We start from the raw sequence: 27,133 nt of genomic DNA, 5'->3' as shown, positions 1-27,133 counted from the left end.
CAAAAGAAGGGCAGAGAAAAATTTATCAACAAGCGAAATGTAGAAATAAAGCAACAAAGGACATCTTACATGTGAGGCAGACGGAAGAGTATTATGGAGGGATGTGGACATAAGAAACAGATGGAAAATATACTTTGAGGGACTTTTGAATAAGGAAAATGCAAGGACTCACAGAGAAGATGGGCAGCCTTCTGAGGGGATGGTGCAGAACATCAGTAGAGTGGAAGTGACGGAGGCCACGAAGAGGATGAGGAATGGAAAATCAATGGCCCCGACAGAATTCCAGTGGAGGCATGGAAGGTACTGAGGGAAGAAGGAATTGACCTGCTGTGGGACCTATTCATGAAAGTTTGCCAACAGGAAAAGAGTACTCTCCCGAGGAATGGAGGGAGAGTACTCTTGTCCCCATTTACAAGGGTAAAGGGGATGCTCAAGACTGTAAAAATTACAGAGGAATAAAGTTGATGTCCTACACAATGAAAATCCTAGAAAGGGTTCTTGATGATAGATTGAGGAAGGAGGTGGAGATTGAAAAGGAACAATTTGGCTTCATGCCTGGTAGATCAAGAACAGATGATATCTTTGGATTACGGCAGATGATGGAAAAGTATCGAGAGAAACAAAGGGATCTACATCTGGCATTTATTGATCTGGAGAAATCATACGATAGAGTGCTAAGGCAAGAAGTCTGGAGGTGTCTGAGGGAGAAGAAGGTTCCGGAGAAATATGTGACGTTGGTGCGGGAAATGTACAGAAATGTGAAGACAAGTGTTCGGACCTGTCTTCTTGAAGAAAGTTTTCAAGTAACAGTTCGCTTGCATCAAGGGTCAGCATTAAATCCGTTTCTGTTTAGTATTGTGCTGGAGATGGTAACAGAGGAGGTGAGAGAAGATGCGCCTTGGACAATGTTGTATGCAGATGACATCTTGCTGTGTGCAGATTCAAGAGAAGAAGCGGGAACTAAACTGGAAAAATGGAGAAAAGTACTGGAAGAGAGAGGTATGAGACTGAGCAGAAGTAAGACAGAGTACATATGTTGCACAGTGGACAGCGGACAGGAGACAGATCTGGAGCTGGAAGGAAATGTCATCAGGAAGGTGAGAGACTTTAGATACTTAAGTTCAACAGTGGAAGAAGATGGAGGAGCTGAGAAGGAAGTGGGATGCAGGATACAAGCGGGTTGGAGGAACTGGAGGAAGATGGCTGGAGTGTTATGCGACAAGAGGGTGCCGATCAATCTGAAAAGCAAATTCTATATGACAGTAGTGAGGCCAGCTATGACATATGCTATAGAAACTGTGGCCCTGAATATAAATAACGTCAGCAGGATGGAAGTAGCAGAGATGAGAATGCTTAGGTGGATGTGCGGTGTGACCAGAAAGGATCGTCTGAGAAATGACTATGTCAGGGGAACAGTGAAAGTTACGAACTTAGGAGCGAAGATACAGGAGGCAAGGTTGAGATGGTTTGGTCATGTGATGAGGAGGGAGGACGAATATGTGTGAAGAAGGGTCATGCAGATGGATGTGCAAGGAAGGCGGAAGCGTGGGCGGCCAAAGAAGTGATGATGGGAGCTGGTAGAAGAGGACTTAAGGATGAAGAACTTGGATGTGGTGACAGCCCAAGACAGGAAGGTGTGGAGGAGACTCATTATCAACAGTGACCCCACTTAATGATGATGTGATGATTGATGTAGGTATCTTCCCGTGTGTGTGTGTGTGTGTGTGTGTGTGTGTGTGTGTGTGTGTGTGTGTGTGTGTGTGTGTGTGTGTGTGTGTGTGTGTGTGTGTGTGTGTAAACTTTCTGTAAATGGAAAAAGATAGTGATCCACTTGAAAGGCGGGTGACTAATGTGTCAAGAAATATAAACAGTTGTTTGATTCTTTTTCTACTGTGAAGTGGATTTTGGGGTATTGGCTGTTTAGGTAGGTAACAAACGCATCCAAAGTGTCATGTCCATGGGGCAAGATAGCAAACACCGTCTATATAGCGTAACCACACTTGTGGCATCTATGTAGCTGTGGTAAGTAATTTGATTTCAAAATGTTCCATGTAAAAATTTGCTAACGGCGGGAAGAGGGGGGAGAAATCCATAGTAATACCATTAATTTGTTTGTAGAATTAATGATACTACTATGGGTTTCTCCCTCTCTTCCCCTCTGCATTCATGGTAAATTTAAATAATTCAAAAATATTAGGGGAAAATTTAGACTTTATTAAATCAAGAGTATCTCTGAGTGGTACATTGGTAAATAAAGAGGAGACATCAAAACTAACCATTGTGTCTGAATTTTTTGGGATAAGATTTTTAACCAGTGTTTTGAAATGGATTGAATTTTTTACAAAAGTAGAGGGGTTGCCAGTAAAGGGGGGGGGGGTGCAAGCGACTTGGCAAAATGCCGGGCCAGTTTATATGTGGGACTATCTATGCTATCGACTATGGGGCGTAGGGGGATATTAGTTTTGTGGATTTTTTGTAATCCATAAATACGGCGTGGGTTAACATGAATTGGTATTATTTTCTTGATGATTTCTTTGGGCCATGACGTCAGTTTTTTCAGTAATTTTCGGACTTTTTTGTTTTGAGACATCATAGGGTCTCGATGTATAATTTGATACGTGGAACTGTCACAAAGGAGATCTTGAATTTTTCTGTTAAACTCTTCTTGATTCACGATAACTGTTGCATTTCCTTTATCAGCTTTCGTAATAATAATATTTTTATTCTTATCTAATTATTTTAGGGCAGTTATTTGATTACGTGGAATATTGCTTTTTGTAGGCTTAGCCTTGCTTAGAATACTTGCTATATCGAGTGGCACGTTATGGGCCATTGCCAGCGGAAGCGCGTGAATACCCCGTTCTACTTTCATCATAATTTCTAATTTAGGAATTTCTTTGAGCGTGACGGCAAAGTTATTCCCTAGACTGAGAGCGTTCTTGGCTTCTTCAGTGAGTGTTTCCGACGATTGGTTTACCACCACGTTATCTCGTTGAAGTTGCGGTCGGGACTTAGTATGTTGGCGTTGTTGTAGGAGTTCATATTTCTTTAGGTGTCTGCTTTTTACTTTTGTAAATTCTTTTTTTGCTGCAACTTCGGAGAAGTGATGTGAGACAGTCCATATATCAGGATTAACACATTGATCAATTCTTGTTGTAGAGCTGTGATAGAGCTGTTTAGCTTACTAAGCTCTATGCGAGTAGCGGTCATTTGTCCTCGGAGAAGCGCTAAACTCGCCAGGCGTTAATTACGATGTGCCTTTACCGATTGTAACTTTTCTTTGAATTTCAGAAAGGATGGAATGATATCGTCGTCACGGCATCGTTTAAGAAAAGCTAATCTGTTCAATTTTCTGGACAATTTCAGTTTCAAAAAAAAAAAAAAACAGCTATGCAGGAGTTACTCTTAGGATGACAGTCTCCCATATTTTTGGCAAATTAATGCATCCATATTTGTTAAGGTTCGGAGCATTCTTCAAAGCCATTGCTGACTCAATCTTCCAGATCTGTAAGCTGAAAACATGGCCTTCGCACCACTTTCAAACCTCATTCAAGCTGGCAACTCTGATCCACTTGCCTAAGGATAAACTTCACCCTTTAGCACACCCAGGAGTGTATGAAGTTCCATGTGACTGTGACTTGGCCTACTATGGACAAACAGGAAGATCAGTTAACATCCGCCTAGAAGAATATAAAAAATACATTCACTACTATTACTATGGCAAGTCAGGACTGGCAGACCACGCTTTGGACACTCCTTCACATAAGATTAGATGGAAGAAAACGAATGTGCTATTTAGGAGTCGTTACAGATCTGAAAGATTATTTTTTTTGAGTCAGCAATGGCTTTAAAGAATGCTCTCGTCCTTAACAAATATGGTTGCATTAATTTGCCAAAAATTTGGGAGACTGAAAAAAACCAAAAAGGGAAACTCCTGCATAGCTGGTTTTTTTTATCGTTAGAGGGCACCAAAAATAGGACTTTAGATCTTTTGTCCATTGCAATTGCATTGTTTCACTCACTCACTGTCGCGTGTACAAGTGTGTTGTGCTTTGATGATGCTGAGTTGAAAATCAGCGAAATATAAGCAGTTAATAAAACAACTCTTTCATCAAATTGTGTGGTGTTGTTAATACCGTCAAAAATAAGTCGTGTGTTTCAGTATTCTTAACCTCTGAATTTTTAATCTAAATATTGACCTGGACAAAGAAAATAATATTTATGAAAATTAGCAAAAGAGAAAATGGAAATGAAACTGAAAATTAAGTGGAATAATGTACTGGCACTCCATCCAAAAGGTAGCTGAATCGAATTCCATCTTGGATATTTTTCATATATTTAGGTGGTGAATGAATTTCATCACCTGGTAAGAAGCCACAACTCTGCTTGTTGGAGGAGTGAAATGGCTTAAAATGTTCCACGTTTGGTCTCCAGAGGAGGATTTCCAATTATTTAACTCTTAGCACGACTATGGTATTCATTTCTAGAGATATACAATCTTCCTTGGGTGGAATATCTATAAATAATGCTAACTTTGTTTTGATCGTTTAGAGGAATTTTACCTTATACACTTTAACATTGATTTTGGTAGAAATTCCCGTTTTGCCTAGGTCAGTTATAAAAATCCATCAAGCCACAAAATAAATTCGAAAAATTGTAGCAAAAATCTCAACCGGAAGAAAGCAAATTAGTGCGCAATTGATTATATGCGTACTGGAAGATGGGGAAGATAATGGTATTAAAATGAGAAAAAAAAATGCCATAGCAAAGGAAAAACCAACAAAATATTGAAGGAGAAAAGTTCCGGGTTTGGGATTTTTAATAGTCAGTAGTTTTCATCTCTATCATTAGTGTTTATGGTAAGATTGGGAGCATTTTTTTGTAAAGGGAATCTTATCGTAGTTATTTTTTTCTCTTTACAATCAGATAAACAGATAAAGTGGTCATCAACCTCTATTTATCCTATTATTCACAATCATAGTTTTAAGCGAGTTTGTATGGATGTTTTTGAAGATAAATTCGTAGAAAAAGAATGCGCTGATGGCAATTGGGAGAGTTTATTCCGTTAAAATTTCTGATGATTGCTATTATTTTGCCTACATATATGGACAAATCACAAAATGTTTTACATTTCTTTTAAACAAGCATATATTGTGAAATATTTTTTTTGCAATATTCTATTTTAAAATTTAAAAAAATGTTTAAAAAATTCTCCAAGGAACTGGTTAACAAGTGCTTTAACCAACAGAGAAACGAGTTAGGATCTGTTTTCCTCCTCTCCCTCTTTATTTTTATGACAGTCCCATCCACAAAAAAGGGTATAAACGTATAGTATCTTAGTACCGTTGCTGGGTACAAATGCTACATTGAAGTCACCTCAGACATCTCTTAATTAAGGTTATGATTTGCACCACGAAATAAAAATGATTTTTTGCATAAAATATAATACACGCAAATACCTATTAGTAGGGAAGTGGTGATTCTACCCTTTAGGATATCCAAATTAGGGGAGTCAAATTATTTACAATTTACTATAGTTTGTTACATGGATATTCAACAAGCCATGTTATAGACGAAAATCGAACTCACGTCTTTCTGACGAAAGGACTTCGTCTACAGCGACTGAGCTACGAAAGCTCTGAGACATGTTATACCATGGCTTATTGGATATCCCTAAACAGTACTTTAGATATCGTTATTAAAGTATCATTCTTTAGGTATTTTAATATTCTCAGATAGTATTCTTTATGTATTTTAATATTCAACTATTTTTAAGTATTCTTTGGGCATTGGTGGGTATTAATCTTCAGGTATTATTTAGGTTTATTCTTCTGATATTTAGGTATCATTTAGGGTTACTTATCCGGTATTTAAGTGTTATTCTTCGAGTATCATTTAGGCATAGTTCGCCCACCATTTATAGATCCCTTCTTGGCTTGGTGCCAAGAATAGTCGATTCATGCTGAAGGGGAGAAAGAAATGAAGGATGTACGAATTGGTCGCCAACATGCGAAATCACGTGCTTTCTTGTCTGTCGCTGTACTAGTACTAGCTTGATTTTTGTTGTTCTTTTTTGCATTATTTTTTTATTATTAATTTGTATGATGGATCCAGTACAGTCAACAAGTTCTATTGTTACACGTTTCAGTAGCTCTTGCAAAAGAATATTGAATAATGTGCTGACATTCTGCGAAAAAGAATCGTCAGAAGGCCGTCTTCTTGTTCCCCTTTCTCAAGTCATAAAACGTGCAAGTGCAATTGCGGGCGTATCAGGGTCGACTGTTAAAAGAATTCGTAGGGAATCAAAAGGTGAAGGTAAGCCAAATTTTAAATCTCCTAAAAAAAGCGACAGAGAAAGAAAACCATCGAAACCGTAGCTTTGAATGATTTTGATGTAGACGTTATAAGAAGAACTATTCACGATTTTTACGTGGTCGAGAAAAGAGTGCCAACTGTTCCGAAATTGATTCCTGTGCTTAAAGAAAAAATTAATTTTCTTTGGAAAAGAGAAACTTTAAGGAAAATACTTCACGAAATCGGATTTTGTTTTAAAAAGTCCCAGAATAAAAGGAAACTTATCATGGAGCGAAGTGACATTGTTTTATGTAGAACGCAGTATTTGAGAGCAATAAGACGTTTCTGGGGGGAGAAAAGACCGATTGTGTATCTAGATGAAACTTGGATTGATAGTAATTTAACTTATGGAAAATGTTGGCAGTCTAAAGAAGAATGTGGAGTGCTACAAACCGGAAATGCCTCGCGGCGCATAATGATTTTGTGTGCGGGTGGAAAAATGGGTTTTTTAGCGAATTCAAACTTACTATACAAAGCCAATTCAACTATTGGAGATTACCATGGGCAAATGAATTCTACGATCTTCGAAAAGTGGGCAGAAGAAAAACTGATTCCAAACCTTCCTAAAAATGCTGTTGTTATAATTGATAACGCTTCATATCACTCTATTCGATTAAACAAAGTTCCAAATTGGTCTAATAAGAAGCAAGTTCTTATGGATTGGCTCTCTGCAAATAACATTTCTCATTCCCCAGATATGCGAAAAATTAAATTGCTTAATTTGGTCAAAAGAAACTCGCCCACAACTAAACTATTTAAATTCGACACGATGCTCAAAGAGCATGGATTTCTAGCTTTGAGGCTACCACCATATCATTGCGATATTAATGTTTGGGCAGAAGTGAAAAGTTTCATTCGCCATCGCAACGAAACTGGGGATATTGACATCTGGAAACTTTTTAAGCTTTCAGAACAGGCAATTGAAAGTATTACATATCAAAAGTGGGGAAAATATTACTCTCATATCACCTCATTGGAAAATATATATTGGGATAGAGAGGGAATTATCGAAGAATTGTGCGAACCTTTGGTGATCAGTTTAAGTGAAAGTGATGGCTATTCGGACACCGATTCAGATGACTCTGAAGATTAAAAGAATTTGACAATGGTATTTTTTCCAACATTTTTTTGCATGCTATTGAGAATCACAACAAGTCATAAATAATTAATCAGTTTAGGACATTAAAGTGTCTCAGTTCTCTCAACTGTAAGTTTAGAATATCTAAGTTCATTTGAAATAATTTCTGTTTTTCTGTATAATTATTTTTATTTTATAGAAAACTTTCTTAAAAATAAACTTAGTTACATTTTTGTTTTATGCTATACCTTTTTTTAATTTTATTAACACTCTACGTACATTTTCCCGACTGTTATACAAGCAAAATAGTTACACTTTAAAAACAGCAATGTTCGTAAAAGAAAAGCTAAATTTTCCGACCTGTAATAATAAACAAACTTAGTTTGTTTATTATTACATCCCAGAAGACAGACTGATTACCCTATTATCGGAATGGATTCTCCTTTTTCTGACATGCGCAGAACTGTCTACGTATGTTTCCACCATAATTTAGGTGTCATTCTTGGCTGTCATCCTTTTAACCAGAAGGATGGCAGTTAAGTTTTCAAAAAAGAAGAAGAATGAGAAAATGTATATCTTTTATATTCTAAATATATATAAATAGCAAGAGAGAGAACGTTGTATTTGTTGCTGTTTTAAAGCGTTTTAGGAATTATGGATTCTCAGATAACGTATTGCTGACGTATCATGTTCTTCGAACTCCGAGGACCATTCAAACCTGGAATATTACACAAGTAGAACTTGTATTTTCACTTTCCCGCAGAGACTGTACTCCATCATCCGAAATTATTAAATAATTGTTCGATAATCATATGAAGTGAACTTCTTATTCATTCAAATTAAAAAATTTGCGATACATGCTATATCTAAAGATGCCAGTTTAAAGATTCAAACTAACTACATGAGACTTTTTCACTCTTTGGCACTATCAAAAGTTAATATTCATTACACACGATTTTAACTAGTAGAAGTATGTATTAATTCTTTCGCAAAATATTCTGTTTAATATTGCGTATATTTTTTCATAATGAGATCCACCCAAGAAGTTATAATTAGGCAGGGTAGTTTGCTAAACATAATCAAAATCTAATTTTATTAGTTATGGTTATACTTTTTAATGTCCAAAACAGGAAAAAAAACATCAGCTTTAATATAATTACAGCATTTAATGAATGTGTTTAACTATATACTGTATATGTCATTGGGGGGAGGGTTAGAAAGCTAATCTTAACAACAAAAATTATTTTCCAAAAGTAAATAAAGAAAATTATTGAAATGAGTCGCTGACCTCCTTTTTCTGTTTGTCTTCGTGACATACTTTTAATTTCTGGAGAAAAGAAATTTGATGACCTACAAACGCTTTTTATCACGCGAAGAATGGTTTCAAAATCTGTAAACAAATTAGAAGTATCTGATAAGAAGCACAAGAGAAAAACTAAATAATGTTTCGAGGCAATCTTTAAAAATGGGTATTTCAAAATGGTTTTCTTGCACACTAACAACATTCCTTGTCACAGCAACTGAGATTTAAGTTATTTTTGTCAGTATTCTTGTGGATTTGTTTATTCTCTTACTTTTATTATTTCTAATCATTTGAACGCAATTTCTTCAATAGAATTGTTCAACCGAAACAGAAATTGGGGTGGCTCGGCAAATTTTATTAAAGCTCTCGTAAATAAATAAATAAGCAGTTATTACATAAGAAAGGACTAATAAGTCGAACTGAAACATATTCACTATGAGTTTCGGAGTATTGTTTTATTTTCTTCTGCAGGCTACAAGTCCGACAATACTTCCATTTGGTAAAGTATGTCCAGAACCCACCTGGAAAGATTACAATGAAAATTTCGATTGCGATAGCAACTGCTGTAGCCAATTCATGAACATACCACTTACCAGAGTTGCGTGCGGAAATGAAGAAACGTGGCAAATGTCTAGGAGACCCTAACAGGTGATGTTATCGTTTCCAAAAACATTTGAAATGTCCCACGAATGTTCGAATTCACGAGTTTATCAATTCATAAAAGTAGTGTATAACTTTTAGTGTAAACTCTCATTTTCCTGTTGCATGCTAGGCTAAATGACTTGTCGTGGTCAATAACTTGGCTACTTCGAAACCTGATTAATGCTCAAATAGGACCGATGATCTTATTTGTAGATGTATTATGGCCGTCAGTTGCTCCCTTTATGGCTGTCAATTGTAAACCAACTCTACTTGCCGGTCGGCCTGTTTTGTGGGATGAAAAATCTGATTTTCCAGGAAGGAAGCAGGAAACTCTGCTTCCTTCCCAGGAGACGGTTAACTTAACTCAATTTCTAAAATCCTGACAAACGTTGTTCGCGTCCTTGGCAGGAATTCGAACCTGGATCTTTCGATTCAAAAGGGCATTTCTGTAGCCGAATATGTTACTTAAGCTCCTATTAGGAAAAGTAATAATTTAATTACTAAAATAAGTGATATAAATATATAAATAATATATATAAATAACATAAATAATATAAAATTCGTGAATGCCCGAGGGGAGTGTATTCCCGTAAACTCTCTGGTCAACTTACCTTATAAAACTTTCATAATTTCTACATTCGTCTTTGAAATAATGCTGGATCTAATACCCACTTTGCTTATGTAATAATTTAAATTTAAACTTGAGTTGAGTGAGCAAAATATGTTTAAAGTTTTAAACATAAATGAGTCACAAGAATGTAACTGGTTTTTATGATAGCAAAACTGTTGAATTTAATTCTTGAAGTGTATGCTAGTAGTATGGGTAGCACTAATAAAAAAATCAAGATCAAGATAAGATAAGGAATAGTGACGTGATTGGTTGTTGAGATGATGACGTCAATGTGTGTGTGACGTCATGGGTTTGGAATGTTTAGAATTTCTCTAGGGGCATATGTGTCAATGTCTTCAGTTCTTGTGTTTGTTCGCGTATGGAATTATGGAAGATGGAAGAGATAAGGAAGAGATAAGGATAAGGGGAGGGGGTACTAATAACAAGATCAGGATCAAGATAAGCTAAGGAATCGTGTCGTGGGTGTGGGTGTGTGTGTGTGTTGTTTTCAGATGTAGATAAGTGATGTCATTTGTTGTTGTAAATAAGTGACGTAATTGTTATTTGTAAATAAGTGACCTTATTGTTTTGAATGGAAAAGGAAGATATATTAGTGGATAAGGATTCGTGTCGTGATTGGTGGGACAGTTCTGACAAGATCAAGATCAAGATAAGATAAGGAATCGTGATGTGAATGTTTGTTATTATCAGATAAGTGACGTAATTTATTAGTTGTAAATGAGTGATGTTATTGTTTTGAATGGAAAAGGATGATATTATTAGTGGATAAGGATTCGTGTCGTGATTGGTGGGATACTATGAACAAAATAGGGGTAGCGTGAATGGGGGAAGCGACGTCAGTGTCTCGGATGTGTATTGTTATGAGTTGTAGATAAGTAAATGGTTTGCATATGGCATTATGGGTGATGGATAGTGATAAGATACATTTTGGAATGTTTGGAATTTCGCTGGGGGCCCTCCCTTCTGTCTGGGACATCACGTGGTATGTGGGGTTCGCGTGTAGTTTTGTGGGTGATATTAAGAGATAAGCAATCGTGACGTTATGTGTTTGGAAATTTCTGGGGAACACATGTCTCTCTGTGATATCTCATAGTGTTTTGGTTTGCCTATGGAATTGTGGGTGATGTTTTTGAGATAAAATATCTTGGAATTTTCCCAGGGTGACACAAATCCGTCATTGTCGTCATGTTTTGTCTTTGGTTGTCTATCGATGGCTGTACTAATTTTCCAATACATTTTGAGGTATTTCTTTCCTGTTAAAGGGTGGGAATTCTTAGAGTAGAGTCGTGATGGCGGCAGTGATTAGGCTTTTCTGAATAATTTAATTATATGCTGGTGTCCCTCAAACACACACTTTTTTTTTCCATAGCTCAATCATATTTTATTCTTTATTCATATTCGAATTCATAATTTATTCATAATTCATCCGAATATTTTGATTTGTCTGAATTTATGATCTTAAAGTTTAATAAATAAATAAATAAACTGTGTATGAATTCACTATGATTTCAAAAGTGATCTTACTTAAATATGCATAACACATCAACGAAACCGTTTGTTCATTTAAGTTTACACATCTTATTTCACAGATATTATTTACAATGTAATATGCAGAAATAGGAATTTACAGATATCACCGATGCATGTGGTGTTTTTCTTGTTGTAACATTTCTTTGACGAGACATGTGCGATTCGGTGATTTTGATACTGCTTCCCATATGAGAATAGACAGTTCAAAATACATAAGTATAAATAGTACTTCTATCATAATAAACATCTGCCACCTTTGCGATGGTTCTTGATTTTCACCTGCAAAGAAAAACACTTATTGGTAGTGATGGAAAAGTTAGCAGATTACTATAATCCTAATACTGTAGTTAGTTTTGAAGGTATCAAAGCTTTACAGAAATATACAAATTTGTCACATGAAACCGTGAAAAGTTGGTTAGCAACATAGCCTACTTATGTGAGACATAAACCCATTAGAAGAAAATTTAAACGCAATCAAATCAAAGTCCCGACTCTTTTACACACTTTTCAACGGGATTTGGCAGATATGTCATCCCATGCAAAAGAGAATGGGGGTGTGTGTTTCCCTCTTGTATGTATTGATTGTTTTTCCCGATTTGCGTGGGTTCGAACACTCAAGAAGAAATCAGCAGACGCTGTTGTTAATGCTTTCGAGTCTATTTTTAAAGAAGTGCCATGTTACATAAACACTGATGAAGGAAAAGAATTTTGCAACAAGGAAGTTCGTGAATTGTTTAAGAACCATAATATTCATTTCTACACGAAATGAAAGCACCCATTACAGAAAGAGTTATCAGAACATTGAAAACAAAGATCTACAAATGGATGACATATACTAAAAGTAAAAGTTATACGAAAGTTTTGCCGACCCTTGTACATAGTTATAACCTCACACCACAACGCCCTATCGGTATGGCTCCTTCGGAAGTTAACCTTCACAACAAGGATCGTGTTTAGAAATATTTGTACGGAACCCAAGAAGAGACTGCCAAACCAAAATTTCAAGTAGGTGATGGTGTGGTTTTAAGTGATGATACCCACAAATTTAGAAAAGGGTATTGGGGTAACTGGACACGAGAATTGTTCACTATTGCTCAGGTTATTAATAGAAACCCTGTAGTATATAGAGTTCGCAGTCGGGACGGAGAGATAGTGGAGGGAACTTTCTATGAACCTCAACGGCAAAAGGCTGATATAACCAATGAACTTCCGAAAGACGGGTATCTAATCGAACAAGTACTTAAACACCGCAAACAGAAAGGAAAGGTTCAGTATTTTGTTAAGTGGCTCGGTTATCCCTCATCGTATAATTCTTAGGTTCGTAGCGAAGATGTTTTATTTAACCATTCCCAGTAACGCCAGTATGAAAATGTTTACTAACCCGCAAACGAAATTTCAAGTGGAATTACCACACGAGATCAGACTTGAAGGTAAATGGGAAGTTGCTCTTGCCGGAATTCATCTTCCGGGAGAATTTAATAACATCGATTCCGGTTACGATGAGTTTCATATGATACGTAGAGTTGGAGGAGGAGGATTCAATACTATCGACAACAAAACATCAAAGGAAATAAAGTCTTCAAAAAGTCTAAAGAAGGATTTTACAAAGTATACAAGATTCCCCATGGCAGTTGCAATTCACCCTCTGAACTTCTTCAAGCAGTGGTTGATGTGAGTTCTGTGATTACTGGACAAAAGAACCCAAACAACACCATTTCTCTGATAGTCCCAAAAGATTACAACCTGTTGTTTCCCAAGGAAGCCTCGGGTTTAGGCCTTCTACTGGGTTTTAATCAGGTTGGTGTTAAACTGAAAGGTACAATCACTGGGAAATATCCAGTTGATATAAAGAGGGGCTGTAGCCGCATATTTTGTTTATTCTGATTTAATCAAAGAACAGATAGTTGGTAATACATGTGCACCATTGTTACGAGTTGTTGAGTGCAGCACGAAGTGTTCCTTCGTTTTTGCTCACCCTGATTATTATCCGTTACGAAAACAAACATTTCAGTCAATTAGCATTGAAATTCGTTCTGACAGCGGCGAGTTGTTCCACTTTCGTGGCGGCAAGATAATAGTTAAATTACACTTTCGACAAGTGAAGGATGACTGATTATCTCAGATATTACACAATGCAGGCAGGTGGGGCTCAAATGTTTACGGGATCCCCAATACAGCGTGGGTACGGATTAGGTAGCATATTCAGAAGTGTCTTCTCCTTTCCAAGTCCATATTTAAACCTGCAGCTCAATTTGTCGGTCGTCAAGCCTTAAAAGCCGGTCAGCATATGATAGGTGATGTATTGAAAGGGATACCTGTCGAGCCTTTATAAACAGAGCATCAGAAGCTGGGAAAACCATTTCTGAAAAGGCTCAGAGCCGATTACTTCAGAGAGAGGTCAAGGAAGCAAGAAGAAAAAAACGAATACTAAAAAGCGCAAGCGAGATGACATCTTTTGCTGAGGATATGATGTCAGAGTCAGATCTTTTTTCCCACCCTCGTATCAACATGTGTGTGGAAAGAAGTTCTTATGTCACCCACCAACCAATATCCAGTACTGACAGTGGAGGTCCTGTGGAATTTGCATACCAGGTACATCTGAAGAATATTTGAATTTGGGAAAATCATACCTACGCGTTCGTGTGCGCATTACTGACAATGATGGTAAACCTTTCGAAGATTCTTCAGTTGGTGTTTTGAATAATTTTTTCCATTCCCTGTTCAGTCAAACTGACTTTTTTCTCCAAGATAAACTAGGGAATGTGGCATCAGACACGTATCCTTATAGGGCTTATATTGAAAACCTACTAAAATGACCGAGATGCTAAAAATAGTCAACTGACAAATGAACTATTTGTTAAAGATGAGGTGGCTAATGATAATGATATGTTTACCAAAAGTGAATGTGGGATGCGTAGACGACAAGCTCGAATTAACCAATCGAAAAGTGTCGAGATGCTTGGGCGAATACACGCTGACATCATGCATCAAGACCGATACTTGATCAACAACGTTTCTGTTCGTGTTCGTATGGTTCGCAGTTCTCCCGAATTTTGTTTACTGACTGAAAATGCTGATTCTAAGGCTAAAGTGCAAATTGAAGAGGCTACATGTTTTGTCCGCAAAGTCAAAATAAACCCAAATATTCAACTGGCTCACTTGTCTGTGTTAGACAAGTCAAACATGGTATATCCCATCAATCGAGTGCAAGTGTCTTATTTTTCAATTCCCAAGGGTATGTCAGATGCCACACGAGACAATCTGTATCTAGGTGAAATACCATCTAGATTAATTATTGGACTCGTCGCTGGTGATGGATTTAATGACACATTCAACAGAAATCCATTTAATTTTCATCATTTCAATCTGAATTTTCTTGTGGTGACAGCTGACGGTATTCAATATCCCTCGCAACCTTTCACTCCGAACTTCAAAGAACGGCATTACAAAAGATGTTACATATCACTGTTCACATCACTAGACAAATGGAACAGAGACTGTGGTAATGACATTTCTTATGAGGAATACGTAAAGGGAAACGTTCTATATGGTTTTGACTCATCGCCAGATCAAAATGCCGTTGCCCCCCCCCCCCCCATGTCCGTCTGTTAAGAAGAGGAAGTGTGCGCCTCGAAGTTAAATTTGCTCAACCTCTTCCTGAAAACATCACAGTGGTTCTTCATGCAGAATTTGAGTGTACGTTATCCATAACAAAGGATCGTTCTGTGTTACTAAACTATGAACACTGAACAGTTAGTACGCATACTAGAGTTAGAACCCACCACAAGAAAAGTGAGTTTAGGAGGTTGTGTCGTGATGAATTGCCATAACATCCGATCAGACAACGATAGTCGATATTCGTCGTGAACACAGATCCGACTTGGTTGCCAGGAAAACATTGGCAAGCTATCTATATCAAAGTCAAAAACGGTGATTTTTTTTGATAGCTTCGGTCGTCCACCCGAAAACGATATTATTAACTTTCTGAATATTAACACTAATAAATGGCATTATAATTCTGTAGCTGTACAAGCTAATGATTCTGTCGCGTGTGGTCTGCACTGTATATAGTTTTTAATATTGAGATGTGGTTTTTCTATGCAAAATATTATTAGCAAACGTTATTCTAAGGAATTGTGGCCCTATGATATTGTAGTCACAAATGCTGTAACAGATCATTTACTGAAAATAAAAAATAATAAAAAAAATTGTGCTTTTCACTTACCATTTTTTCTACACCAGTTTCCTATTCCCATGGTACTCGTTCTTCGAGCTCTCCTGCGGGCAGGGAGTGGACTGGAAGCATTTTCCTCACTGGGACTGGCTGATGTTGATGGTTGATGGGAGGGTATTCAGTTTGTTCAGGGTAGATTCTGGATGTGACAGTCTATGTTCCTGTTGCTCTCCTTCTGTGTGAGCCAATTGGTTTCTCAAACCATAATACTTCTGCAAAACAACTAAATATTCTTTTACTTTTTCATCTGGATTCTGATTTCTCATTTTTAAAATGACACTCATTTCATCATCTAGTGTGTACAGTTCACGCTCCTCTGGTGATTGGAGGAGCGTAAATTTTTTAAACATATGATTCATTTCCTAATAGGTGAACTCAATAAAGGAACAATGATACTGCCTAATAATGGGAAAAGTGCTCCACCATGCTGTAAAACCAGTTTTCTTCTAGTAATGAAGGGAACCGATTTGTTGCTTAGTACTCTTATAATTTTTTTTTCCTTCGTAGGCGTGACTTCTGGTTATGTTTTAGTGGAATATTTCCACATAAAACATTTTTGCAGATTTCACAGAGTGTGGTGATTTGGCTGGAGGTGCAGTGTTTTAAAGCATCACGTGCTTGTTTGGGAGAGGAATGAGATAAGTACTTGATGAGATATTCATAGCATTTGAGTCTATCAGCTATTCAGGTAAACACACTGTGTTGGGTTCTTCTTCTGGCAAAATCCGTGATTTTGAGTGGGGAGTTGTTGGGAAATTTAGTTGGGAAGCTAAATGGGAAAACTGTAAAGAGTCTCGGGGATTTTTAAATGCAATAACATAATGGTTATTGAGAGAATTTGTCTGAAAACGTGTTCCTTTACAGAATAAATTTTGTGTCAGTAGAATAACGCTGAGGTTACGGTGATGTGTACCTTTTATAAAAACATCAGCTATTTCCGTGCTGTCCTTAGCCTGGTGAACCAACTCATCGATTATGAGTAAATTTTTCACATTTGAATCAAATTCAGGTAACTTCAAACCATTCACGAATTCTATGTTGGTAAATTTTTTAAATTTATCCTGATTTTCACTGTAACAGTAAACGATTCGCTCCGGTGGTGGTTTGATTAGTTGATTGCAATGTTCTATGAGAGACAACACGAATGTTGTTTTTCCTGACTGAGTAGCTCCGGAAATAATGCATGTAAGTGGATGTATGAACATAGCGAAAATGATAATATAATTAGACTGTGATTATTTTATATAATCATAGATCATTTAAAAACATATAGATACTTGTTTTTAATATTAAAAAAAATATCCCCATCAAGATTTTTTTTTATCACAGTCACCATGTAATCATACCAAGACGATTTTTTTTCTTTTTAAATTCTAAGAAAAAAAAAGCTATTCTGGAATAATAGTAAGTGTAAGAAATTATCCTTTAAAATACTCATAGGGAAAAGTGCATGTGTCTGTTGACACTATGCGCTTCGCAAAAGTGTATCCAAATCTTTTTGTTACAGAGGTCATTTTTAGTTGACAGCTCCATTTGTCTCTATGGACAGAAAATGGTACAGGAATTTGTATGTTTTGTGGCTTACCCCTTACTGCTGCTATCATAGATTCCAGATTAATCTCAGTGGCCATGCGAGAATTTAAAGTAATGACTTTGCATTTGTTCACAATCTTACCCCACCCCCTGCATACTGTAGGAATAAGATTTGGGGTCTGTGGTAAGAAACTCAACTATAAAGATATTGTCGAGTTCGTCGCCTAGCTCCTCAAGGTAGTGTAGGTGAATGTTCACCAGTGGACGGTAAGTATTCACCCAGTGTTTCACTGAAAATGACAGAATCGGTATCTGTGTATAAAGCTGTCTTTGAGAAGGTTCCATGACCTCATATAACTTTATCCTACCATAGCCTTCAATAGTAGAGTAGGCAACAATCATTTGCTCTTCTGAAACTAACTTGGCATCTTCAATAACTTTATTGTTATCTAAAAAAAGTTCTATGAGGTCTTCATAAGAGGAAATCACCTGCATATGAGTTCTTAACATTCTCATGCCAAGCCTTCCCCACAGAGAATTCAAACAGAGCTTAGCAAGTGAACGTTTACCAGGGTTTTTATTAATGTGTTCACTATTTAGCATAATACCTTCCCTTAGCAAAAATTCATCCAGATAAGACTGGTGGTTTTGACCTTCAAGCCATCCAGATGCTTCCTGTTTCAGCTTCAGAAAGGTATCAATGTAGTGAACAAAGAAATTTTCTTCACCTTCAAATTTTTGAGAAACATGCCACACCTTGTAAAATTCTTAAACTTTATAACTGTGAGCACATGCAAAATCTAATTCTGGAGTGCACCAAAAACCTGTAAAAGATCGGTCCATATGAGACCATAATGGATTCACTTCGGAAGCACACTTTCCACACAGGGGGAAGATTAATTTTTCTTTCACTGTGATGGGCAAAACCAGTAAAAAGAGATCGGTAGGTTTTCCTACTTTTGCATTACAAATACCAAAGTATGCCCCAGGAGAATAGTGGAAATTATTGAGAATAACTTCGGGATGCCCCATCGGAAACATCTGGTATTTCGGTACCCATGGATAAAGGCTATTGAAGACCAAATAGCAAATAACTTCCCCTTCTGACTGAATTTTGTGATACATTTTGTAGAAGTCAGTTCTGCCAGCATGCAGAGCACTACAAGGTAAAATGGGATCTGGAATATTAAGAGCAGCAATAAAGTTAAAGAAGGCTGTGTTTTCAGAAATTTCTCTATTAAACTGGCATTTTCAAATTGAGATCACATCGAATCCTTTGCTACAAAAATAGTTTTTGCGATCCTTTGTTTGCTCAAAAACAATGACTATGTTTGTATTTATATATGGTTGGTAAGTATTTGTTCTATAGCATTCCTGACATCCATGGTAGAAGCAACCGTAGTATTCATATAAAAAGCTTCCACATTTCCCATCGACAAAATAAGGTCTGATGCAGACCCCCCCATAGAATGTGCATCTTGTATGGTTATGTTGTTCTTGACATTTGAACCAAGCCAAAACAGCCTTTCAACTTTGCACATTTGCCGCCCCCTGTAACCCCCGAGCAGAAAGTATGGCCAAAGTGTTAGGTTTTAAAAAGTTGTAGAGAAATAGTTTCAAACATTCTCCTGCAATTGTAATGTCATGAAGAAACAGATCGATCTGGGTGAGCTGTATGAAGAGAGTGTGAAACGTGTTGCAGCTGTCATGCAAAACATGCACGTCATCCTTTATATAAGCCAAAAGTTCCATTTTCAAAATATTCACTGTCTAGCCGATTTTTGTACTGTCTCGAACTCTGTATGAGTTTCTTTGTTCATAAATTCTGGCAGGAAATATGATTTTTTGGGGATAACTCCACAATAATCCAGAGTATTAGATGTATAAAACATATGAGGAAAGAAACCCATACGAACTTCTGGGAGATCGAACATGGGTGGTAGTTTCCTTAGAGGGATACTAATGTAGGAAAAACTTCCAAGAAATATGATGCTTAATGGGTCATAATAGATAGCAAGTATCTTTGATCCATCAAACACTACACGGGGTTGGAAATTGTTTGCAAAAAGATATTCCAAAATAAAATACCCATAAAAACCACGAAAATTGTGTGCAATCACAGGGAAATTTTCGTATTTTGGTTTGACAGTCGGAAGGATCCTATCATCTTGCCCCTTTTTCATGATATTCTTGACAGAAAACAACTCATCTAGGAACTGACTCATGCAGTCTTCACCCCAGAACTCATGTTTGTGACTACCAAAATCGACTATACATAATATTGGAACATGACGATGATTTTTAGCAATAGTTTCTGTGTCAAAATAAATCATAGAAACCTGCTTATTTGAAACCTCCGATTTTTGCACAAAACACATCTGTTTTTGGTTTACAAATTTGCAGTGGCTGCATAAATTTTCAGGTGGACAGACATAGCATTTATCTGTAGAGAAAGTAGCCAAACACTGTGTGCAACGATGAAGTTTTGGACAAATATTATTTTGAATGTACAAATTCAGACATTCGTTGCCATAGAAAAATTTATTGCATGACTCACACAAAAGAAGGTTCTGCACACTATGACTGGCGTTTGTGCAGCAGAGTTGCACACATTTTTACATCTATGCATTTGCCATTTGATAGAAGTGCTGTATGTTTTCATACAACTGGGACGATAATAGGATTCCCCAAACAGAGCTGGCACACTATGCACAAAATCATAATGAGAGTTGTGGTATAAAAGATAGATCTGTTTATTTGCATTTTGCCCCTGAAACACCACAAAAAATCAGCATCTGCCGAAAAAATTACGATTTGGTATTCCATAGTCAAATCCTTTTGAAAGAGATCTGCTTCTGGAATACCACAAGAAATGAAATGAACCCCTGCAATTTTGTGGAGATTTAAAGCCGTCTTTCTTTGTATATTTTTAGAATCTAACCACACTTGTCTGTATGTTGCAACATCATCAGTGTGTAAAGAAACACCCAGAACAAGTGCTCAGGTCATGCAAAAATTGTCTTTGGTGTTAATTTCCACAACAGCTCTTTTGTTTTTCAGAAATTCATCCAGGCTAAGCAGAATTCTTCTTTTTACATTGGTTCTTCCACCACCATTGTTACATATGTTAATATGTATGACATCAATAACAAGATCATTTGCCAAAAGAAACTCGTGTTTCGATTGGATGACAGCATAAAATGCATTAATTATCCTTTGGATAATTAATTCAGAAAGCAACATGAATGGTAATTTTAGAAAGCAACATTAATATTGCTTTCTAAACTGGATGCACTAACCCCCAACCGAATGTGAGAAAAAAAGTTCCTAAACTGGATAAACGGTGAATGATCTCATTAAGCATATCTCGAAACATTTCAAAAAAACACTCTGGTGGGAGGAGTGTTTTTTGAAATTCGATTTTTTTGAAGATCACAAAATCGAATTTGATATCCATTTCACGAGTTTGATATTTGATAGAATTACATGATTGGCCCACCAAAACAGTATAAAAATCCCTGTAGAGTGAGGGATCAGTAGTGGTAGAAGAGCTTTTAGTTTCACATTCGGCATGTAAAAATTGTGGGGGGGGGTCACGAGGGCTCCCAGCGACACCAGCAAGAGAAACACGTGGGTTATCACCATCACTTGTTTGTTGTTGTTCATTTTCACTTACAGATGGATCTGGTAAATCAACTTCGACAATAACTGGTACATGATTATGTTGCCAACTATGTGGCACAATGCCACCACTAACAAGCCGAATGATGATGATCGCTATAAAAAATTACTTTCTAGATTCCGAAATCTTTTATAAATAAATGTTAATCATCATAAAGTGCTTTTGCAATTGCTACACTATACGATTCTTTCACTAACACAATTTTACTAAACATCACACCTCAAAATTTTTCCAAAAAACCCTAACAAACAAAAATAATAATAATAATAATGACTTTTGGACATTTTACTTAACACAAAACCAGTTTGAAGTATTTTCATGAACATGTTTTTAATTCCATTGCAAAACTACTTATAAACTTATATATTAAAAACTTAGACCTTAAAAAAAATTACTTTCTAGATTTCAGATAAACGTTACTCATCATAGTGTTTTTGCAATTGCAACACTAAGCGATCCTTTCACTAACACAATTTACTAAACATCACACCTCAAAAAAATACATTAAAAAATTACTTTCTAGATTTCAGATAAATGTTACTCATCATAATGTGTTTTTGCAATTTTGACACTATGCAAAGCTTTTACTAACACAATATATATATATATATATATATATATATATATATATATATATATATATATATATATATATATATATATATATATATATATATAATGTCTTATGGGATTTCACTTAACACAAAACAGATTGAAAATCATGAACATGTTTTTAATTTTCCATTGCAAAAACCACCTTATAACTTTATAGACAAAATTCGCTAATGTCTAATGACAGCATAAAAATGACATAAACTTAACTTACATTCAGAAGTTCATAGTTCCAGAAAAACTCATTTTGGAACTATGCATACAGATATTCCAAATACTTGAAAGACAACTGGAAGCACTGAGGCATTAGTCTATTTATAAAAAATCAGAACCAATGGAAAACCAAAAATGACAACATGTGACATCGAATAACTTAGTTCTCATCGATCACATGGGGTCAAATTGCAAACCTTTGCTACCCAAAAGTAGTGTAATCAATTCCTGTATTAACTCGAAAACAATTAGTCACATCAGAAATCATGAGTAATGTACAACCCTGGGAAAAATTTTACCTTTGAAGAAACTGCGATACGTCTATGAAAGGAAGTGATTCGGATAACTTAGTTCTCTTCGATCACATGAGGTCAAATTGCAAACCTTTGCTACCCAACACTAGTGTAAACATATAGTCACATCAGAAAGCATGAGCAATACACAACCCTGGAAACTTTTACCTTTGAAGAAACCACTATGTCTATGAAAAGAAGTGATTATTAATTTTACAAATATCGAACTAATGTTCCCAAGCTCTGAATGAGGACCGACCGGATATGAGTCACTCAGTTATCTACAAACAAGTCTAATGAAAATTAACAGTGTGGGAAAATAATTCACACACAGTTTATTTATATATTTTACTCAGTTATTCTGGTTATAATATGTAGTTAACTGAATTTTAAAAGTAAAATAGAAAATAACCAATCATTTGAAAAAAAAAGAACCATATAAAAAAAAAATCCGCATTGAGAGATGGGAAATTACCGATCGCTCGTGGATATATTAGTCAGGAAAACACAGTTTGAGTTTACACTCACCACCTTGGGAATAAAAACATAGTATGACACAATGCGAAGGAATTAACGGTGTACCAAACGGAGAGAAAATCTAAGGGAACAAAAGTCAAATACCTTTTCAGGTTATTACAGAAATTTCGTTCTTTCAAGCTTGTGTTTTTGTGTGTTGTGGATAAAAATTCAATTATTTGGGAATATCTATTTGTATTAAGAAGTCATTCTGGAAAAACTGTAAGTAAATTTAAATTATCATTAGAATTTTTAGACATACAAAAAGTTATTGTAAGGCTTTAAGTCTCCATTTATTTTTAATTTATTTTTCTAAAATGCCGTTTGGTTTTTTCTCTTCACAGTAAACTAGAATAAACACCAATATCCAAACATTTGTAAACAACACAACGTAAATTCGAAAAAGGGTTGTCATATGCCAATAATCTTTTAGTGATGTCACCTCTAACTGTGAGTGATAACTTCAGAGCAAAAAAAAGGTGTGTGTTTGAGGGACACCAGCATATAATTAAATTATTCAGAAAAGCCTAATCACTGCTTCCATCACGACTCTACTCTAAGAATTCCCACCCTTTAACAGGAAAGAAATACCCCAAATTGTATTGGAAAATTAGTACAGCCATCTATAGACAACCAAAGACAAAACATGATGACAATGATGGATGTATGTCACCCTGGGAAAATTCCAAGATATATCTTATCTCAAAAACACCCACAATTCCATAGGCAAGCGAAAACACTATGTGATATCGCAGAGAGACACGTGTTCCCCAGAAATATCCAAACACATAACGTCACGATTGCTTATCTCTAAAATTCACCCACAATACCATATGCAAACCCAATACACCACGTGATATCCCTGACAGAAGAGGGCCCCAGCGAAATTCCAAACATTCCAAAATTTATCTTATCACTATTGATCACCCACAATGCCACACGCAACCCATTTATTTCTACAACTCATAACAACACACATCCAAGACACTGACTTCGCTTCCCCCCATTCAACCTACCCCTATTTTGTTCATAGTATCCCACTAATCACGACACGAATCCTTATCCACTAATATATCTTCCTTTTCCATTCAAATCAATAATGTCACTTATTTACAACTAACAATTACGTCACTTATTTACATCTGATAGAAACAAACATTCACATCACGATTCCTTTCTAAAATGCCGTTTGGTTTTTTAGAAAGGTTAAGATCAAGATCAAGATGAGATAAGGAATCGTCACGTGAATGTTTGTCATTATCAGATGAAGATAAGTGATGTGATTGTTAGTTGTAAATAAGTGATATTATTGTTTTGAATTGAAAAGGAAGATATTATTAGTGGATAAGGATTCGTGTCGTGATTGGTGGGACACTTCTGAGAAGATCAAGATCAAGATAAGAAGTGTCCCACCAATCACGACACGAATCCTTATCTCTACCATCACCCATAATTCCACACGTGAACAAAACACAAGAACTGAGGACATTGACACATATGCCCCAGGGAAATTCTAAACATTCCAAACCCATGACGTCACACACACATTGACGTTATCATCTCAACAACCAATCACGTCACGTTTCCTTATCTTATCTTGATCTCGATCTTGTTATTAGTGCCATCCATACTACTTATGCTGTATTTATCAAGATCACGAAAGGCCATTATAAGGACCTTTCGAATGACGGTTATTTAAGTATTCTTATACTGAGGTGGAAGGATTTTTCATCCTTCAAAATAAGCAAACTGGATAAATTGATTTACACAATAAACAAACATAATACACTATCTCCATAGTTTTAGCTGCTGTGCTTCTTCTAGTGCTTTATTTTATTCAGCGAATAAAAAATAAGTCTTTCTCTAAACTTGAATTTATTAACAATACTGTTAGAAAGAGCCTCAGTAAATCAATTATTCTAGACGAGCCCGTTCGTTGGAAAGACATCTGTTCGAATCTTGTTTACGACGTGTGGGATATTTGTGATGTCTTTTTTCAGTCAAATGGCGAAATAGCTGGTCTCATATTAGGGTCAGGGTGGTCTCTGGAAAAAATGTTTTTCTTCCCTTAAAACAGGTAAACTGGCCAAGTGAACACACACACTTCTATGGACATAAAATATTTATCCCTAGAGCAGAGGAATATCAAGCCAGCCGCACTAAATTACCTACAACCCTTCATTAAATTAATGATAAATGTATTCGAGTGAGCTCTTCTTTCCTAAAGGACATTTTTATTTCATCTCTAAACAAATCATTATTATTTTTTCTCTTTTCACAGGCAAGTGTCCGACTCTTCCTAAATTAAAGAAATGTGCCAACATTCCTCCCATCATTGATTGTGATTCCGATGGCGATTGCTATGATGGTGCGAAATTTTGTGATTTAGCTCTACCAAAAGCACCTAGTTGTATATTAGGGAAAAGATGTCAGAAACCAGAGGGTGAGGAAGATGACTAATAGAATCCCGACTCATTGGTAACAAATTTATATAATTTATATGAAATGTTGTCTGAAAAAAAGAAATAATTGAAAATAACTGCAGATTAAAAAAATATTGGAATCAATTGGTCTTTGTCCGTTTTGTTTATTCATTTTAGTTCACTCATTTCTTCGATATTGTGATCGATAAACTCACTGATAAAGTGAAATAAAAAATAATAATAATTCAAACTTTTAAGGCATTTTAATGATTTGAAATAATCGGAGATTAACAATAAAAGTATTGAACTGGCACTGAAAAAATGAACAAACAAATCTAATCTGTTTTACAGATTAGATTTGTTTTTATTATTTTGTCTGTAGCAAAATAATAAAAATTTTGCAATGCTTTAGCCAATGAAGTTTAACTGAGCCTCAGCTGTTGCTGTTACCCCCTGGGGCGTAGAGAATTGAGAGTTTTGAGTTCGCTCTCTTAAGGTTTTTGCCTTAAGGGAGCAATTTGAGTCTCTGGAGAAAGTGTTCTCCTGCACAGCCCGCTGAGGGCTTTGCCGGTGAATACGTTTCTTCAGAATTTGAGCGGTTCTGCTTAGTGGTGGTGGGGGGGGGGGGTACCCGTCACTGAGTTGGACGGTCTTTCGGCCAAAGGGGTGGTCCGGGGAATGGCCTAATTTTTAGAGATGGCTTTACTTATTTAGTAGCCGTTACCCCGCTATGACAAGAGTTTATAGCCCAATAACACCCCATTCATACATTTTCTTTAATTTATTATACTGAAGATAGCCAATATTGGAGTGAGCGAACGACGCGACATCTATCGGAAACTTTTTTCCTGAAGTCAGGAAATTATTTTCTTTCGTTCTTTTTTTTTTTTTTTTTTTTGAATGCGCATCATTGAACTCACAAGAGTACATTTGGCAACAAACCAAACATACAGTGGTACATATTAACAATCATGTCAGAGGAAACAAATTGCATTTCTTACCAGAAAACAAAGGGAGGAAAACAGAAACTGCGATGTCTGTGGTGACCTCTTGGTTCTCTATTCATTATAGTGATTCTTAACGGCTAGCAAGGTCCCTGTGACCACCTGCCTCATACAGAAATATTACATTAGTACTCGCAGCAGCGATAAAACTGAAAAGAGAAAGTCGGTATTTTGCAACTGTTTTTTTACAAAACTATTTGCAAAATTCCGACACCTCCTTAGATAAACTGAAAGAATGTTTTCTGAAAAAAAGAAAAAAAAATTGAAAAAACTTTAAAAAAAAAAAAATGAAACGATGATTTAGCCGGTCTTACACATAAGTAGCAATTTTTTTTTTCTCCAAGAAAGCCTTTATTAAAGAAATGGACAAACCAATGAGATGATACATTTAATTAATAGATAACAATGAAATAATGCATGGATTGGTATGATATAAACAACGGATCGCAGACATAAAAGTAGATTTCATCCCAACCATGTATGATCTCAACATTCTCTTACGTTACCTCATCCACACCTTTAGAAACCAGATATCTATAAAATCTGCTGTTCATTTGTCATTTCTTATACCCATACCAGCCACTGAATTTGAAACATTTATTTAATACAGTGTTGGATTTTCTTTAGCTCGAATTACAGCACATATGAGGTTTGGCACGGATTCCACAAGGTGTTGGATTGCATCTAGGTCTACAGCATATGAACATTCACCAGATAGTCAACAAGCTCAGATTTGACAGAGGACCTTACTTCCAGATCTGCTTTTCCAACATCTCCCATAATTTCTCAACGAGGTTCATATCGGGACTTTGTGTTGCCCAGGGAAGACAGTGGAAGTTGCTGTAATGCTTGCTGAAACATTGCTGAGCAATTCTTTCGCGACAGACAGTGGCATTGTCGTCCTTGAAACAACCATCTTCTGCTGGATAAAAGTCAACATGATGGACTTGATCGGCAAGAATATTTTGATATTCCACACCATGACACTACCTACAGAGCTTCAATTGTGTTTACAAGGCAAGCTGTTCATTGTTTAATGGGGCACCCACCGAACTCTCTGCCTACTGTCGGTACAGAGCATCCAG

The sequence above is a fragment of the Typopeltis vanoorti genome, chromosome 17, assembly GCF_054136105.1.
Source record: "Typopeltis vanoorti isolate ZY-2024b chromosome 17, IOZ_Tvanoo_1.0, whole genome shotgun sequence".
NCBI classification, from domain to species: Eukaryota; Metazoa; Arthropoda; class Arachnida; order Uropygi; family Thelyphonidae; genus Typopeltis; species Typopeltis vanoorti.
The sequence above is the reverse complement of the archived record's forward strand: the minus strand, read 5'-3'. Positions refer to the sequence as shown.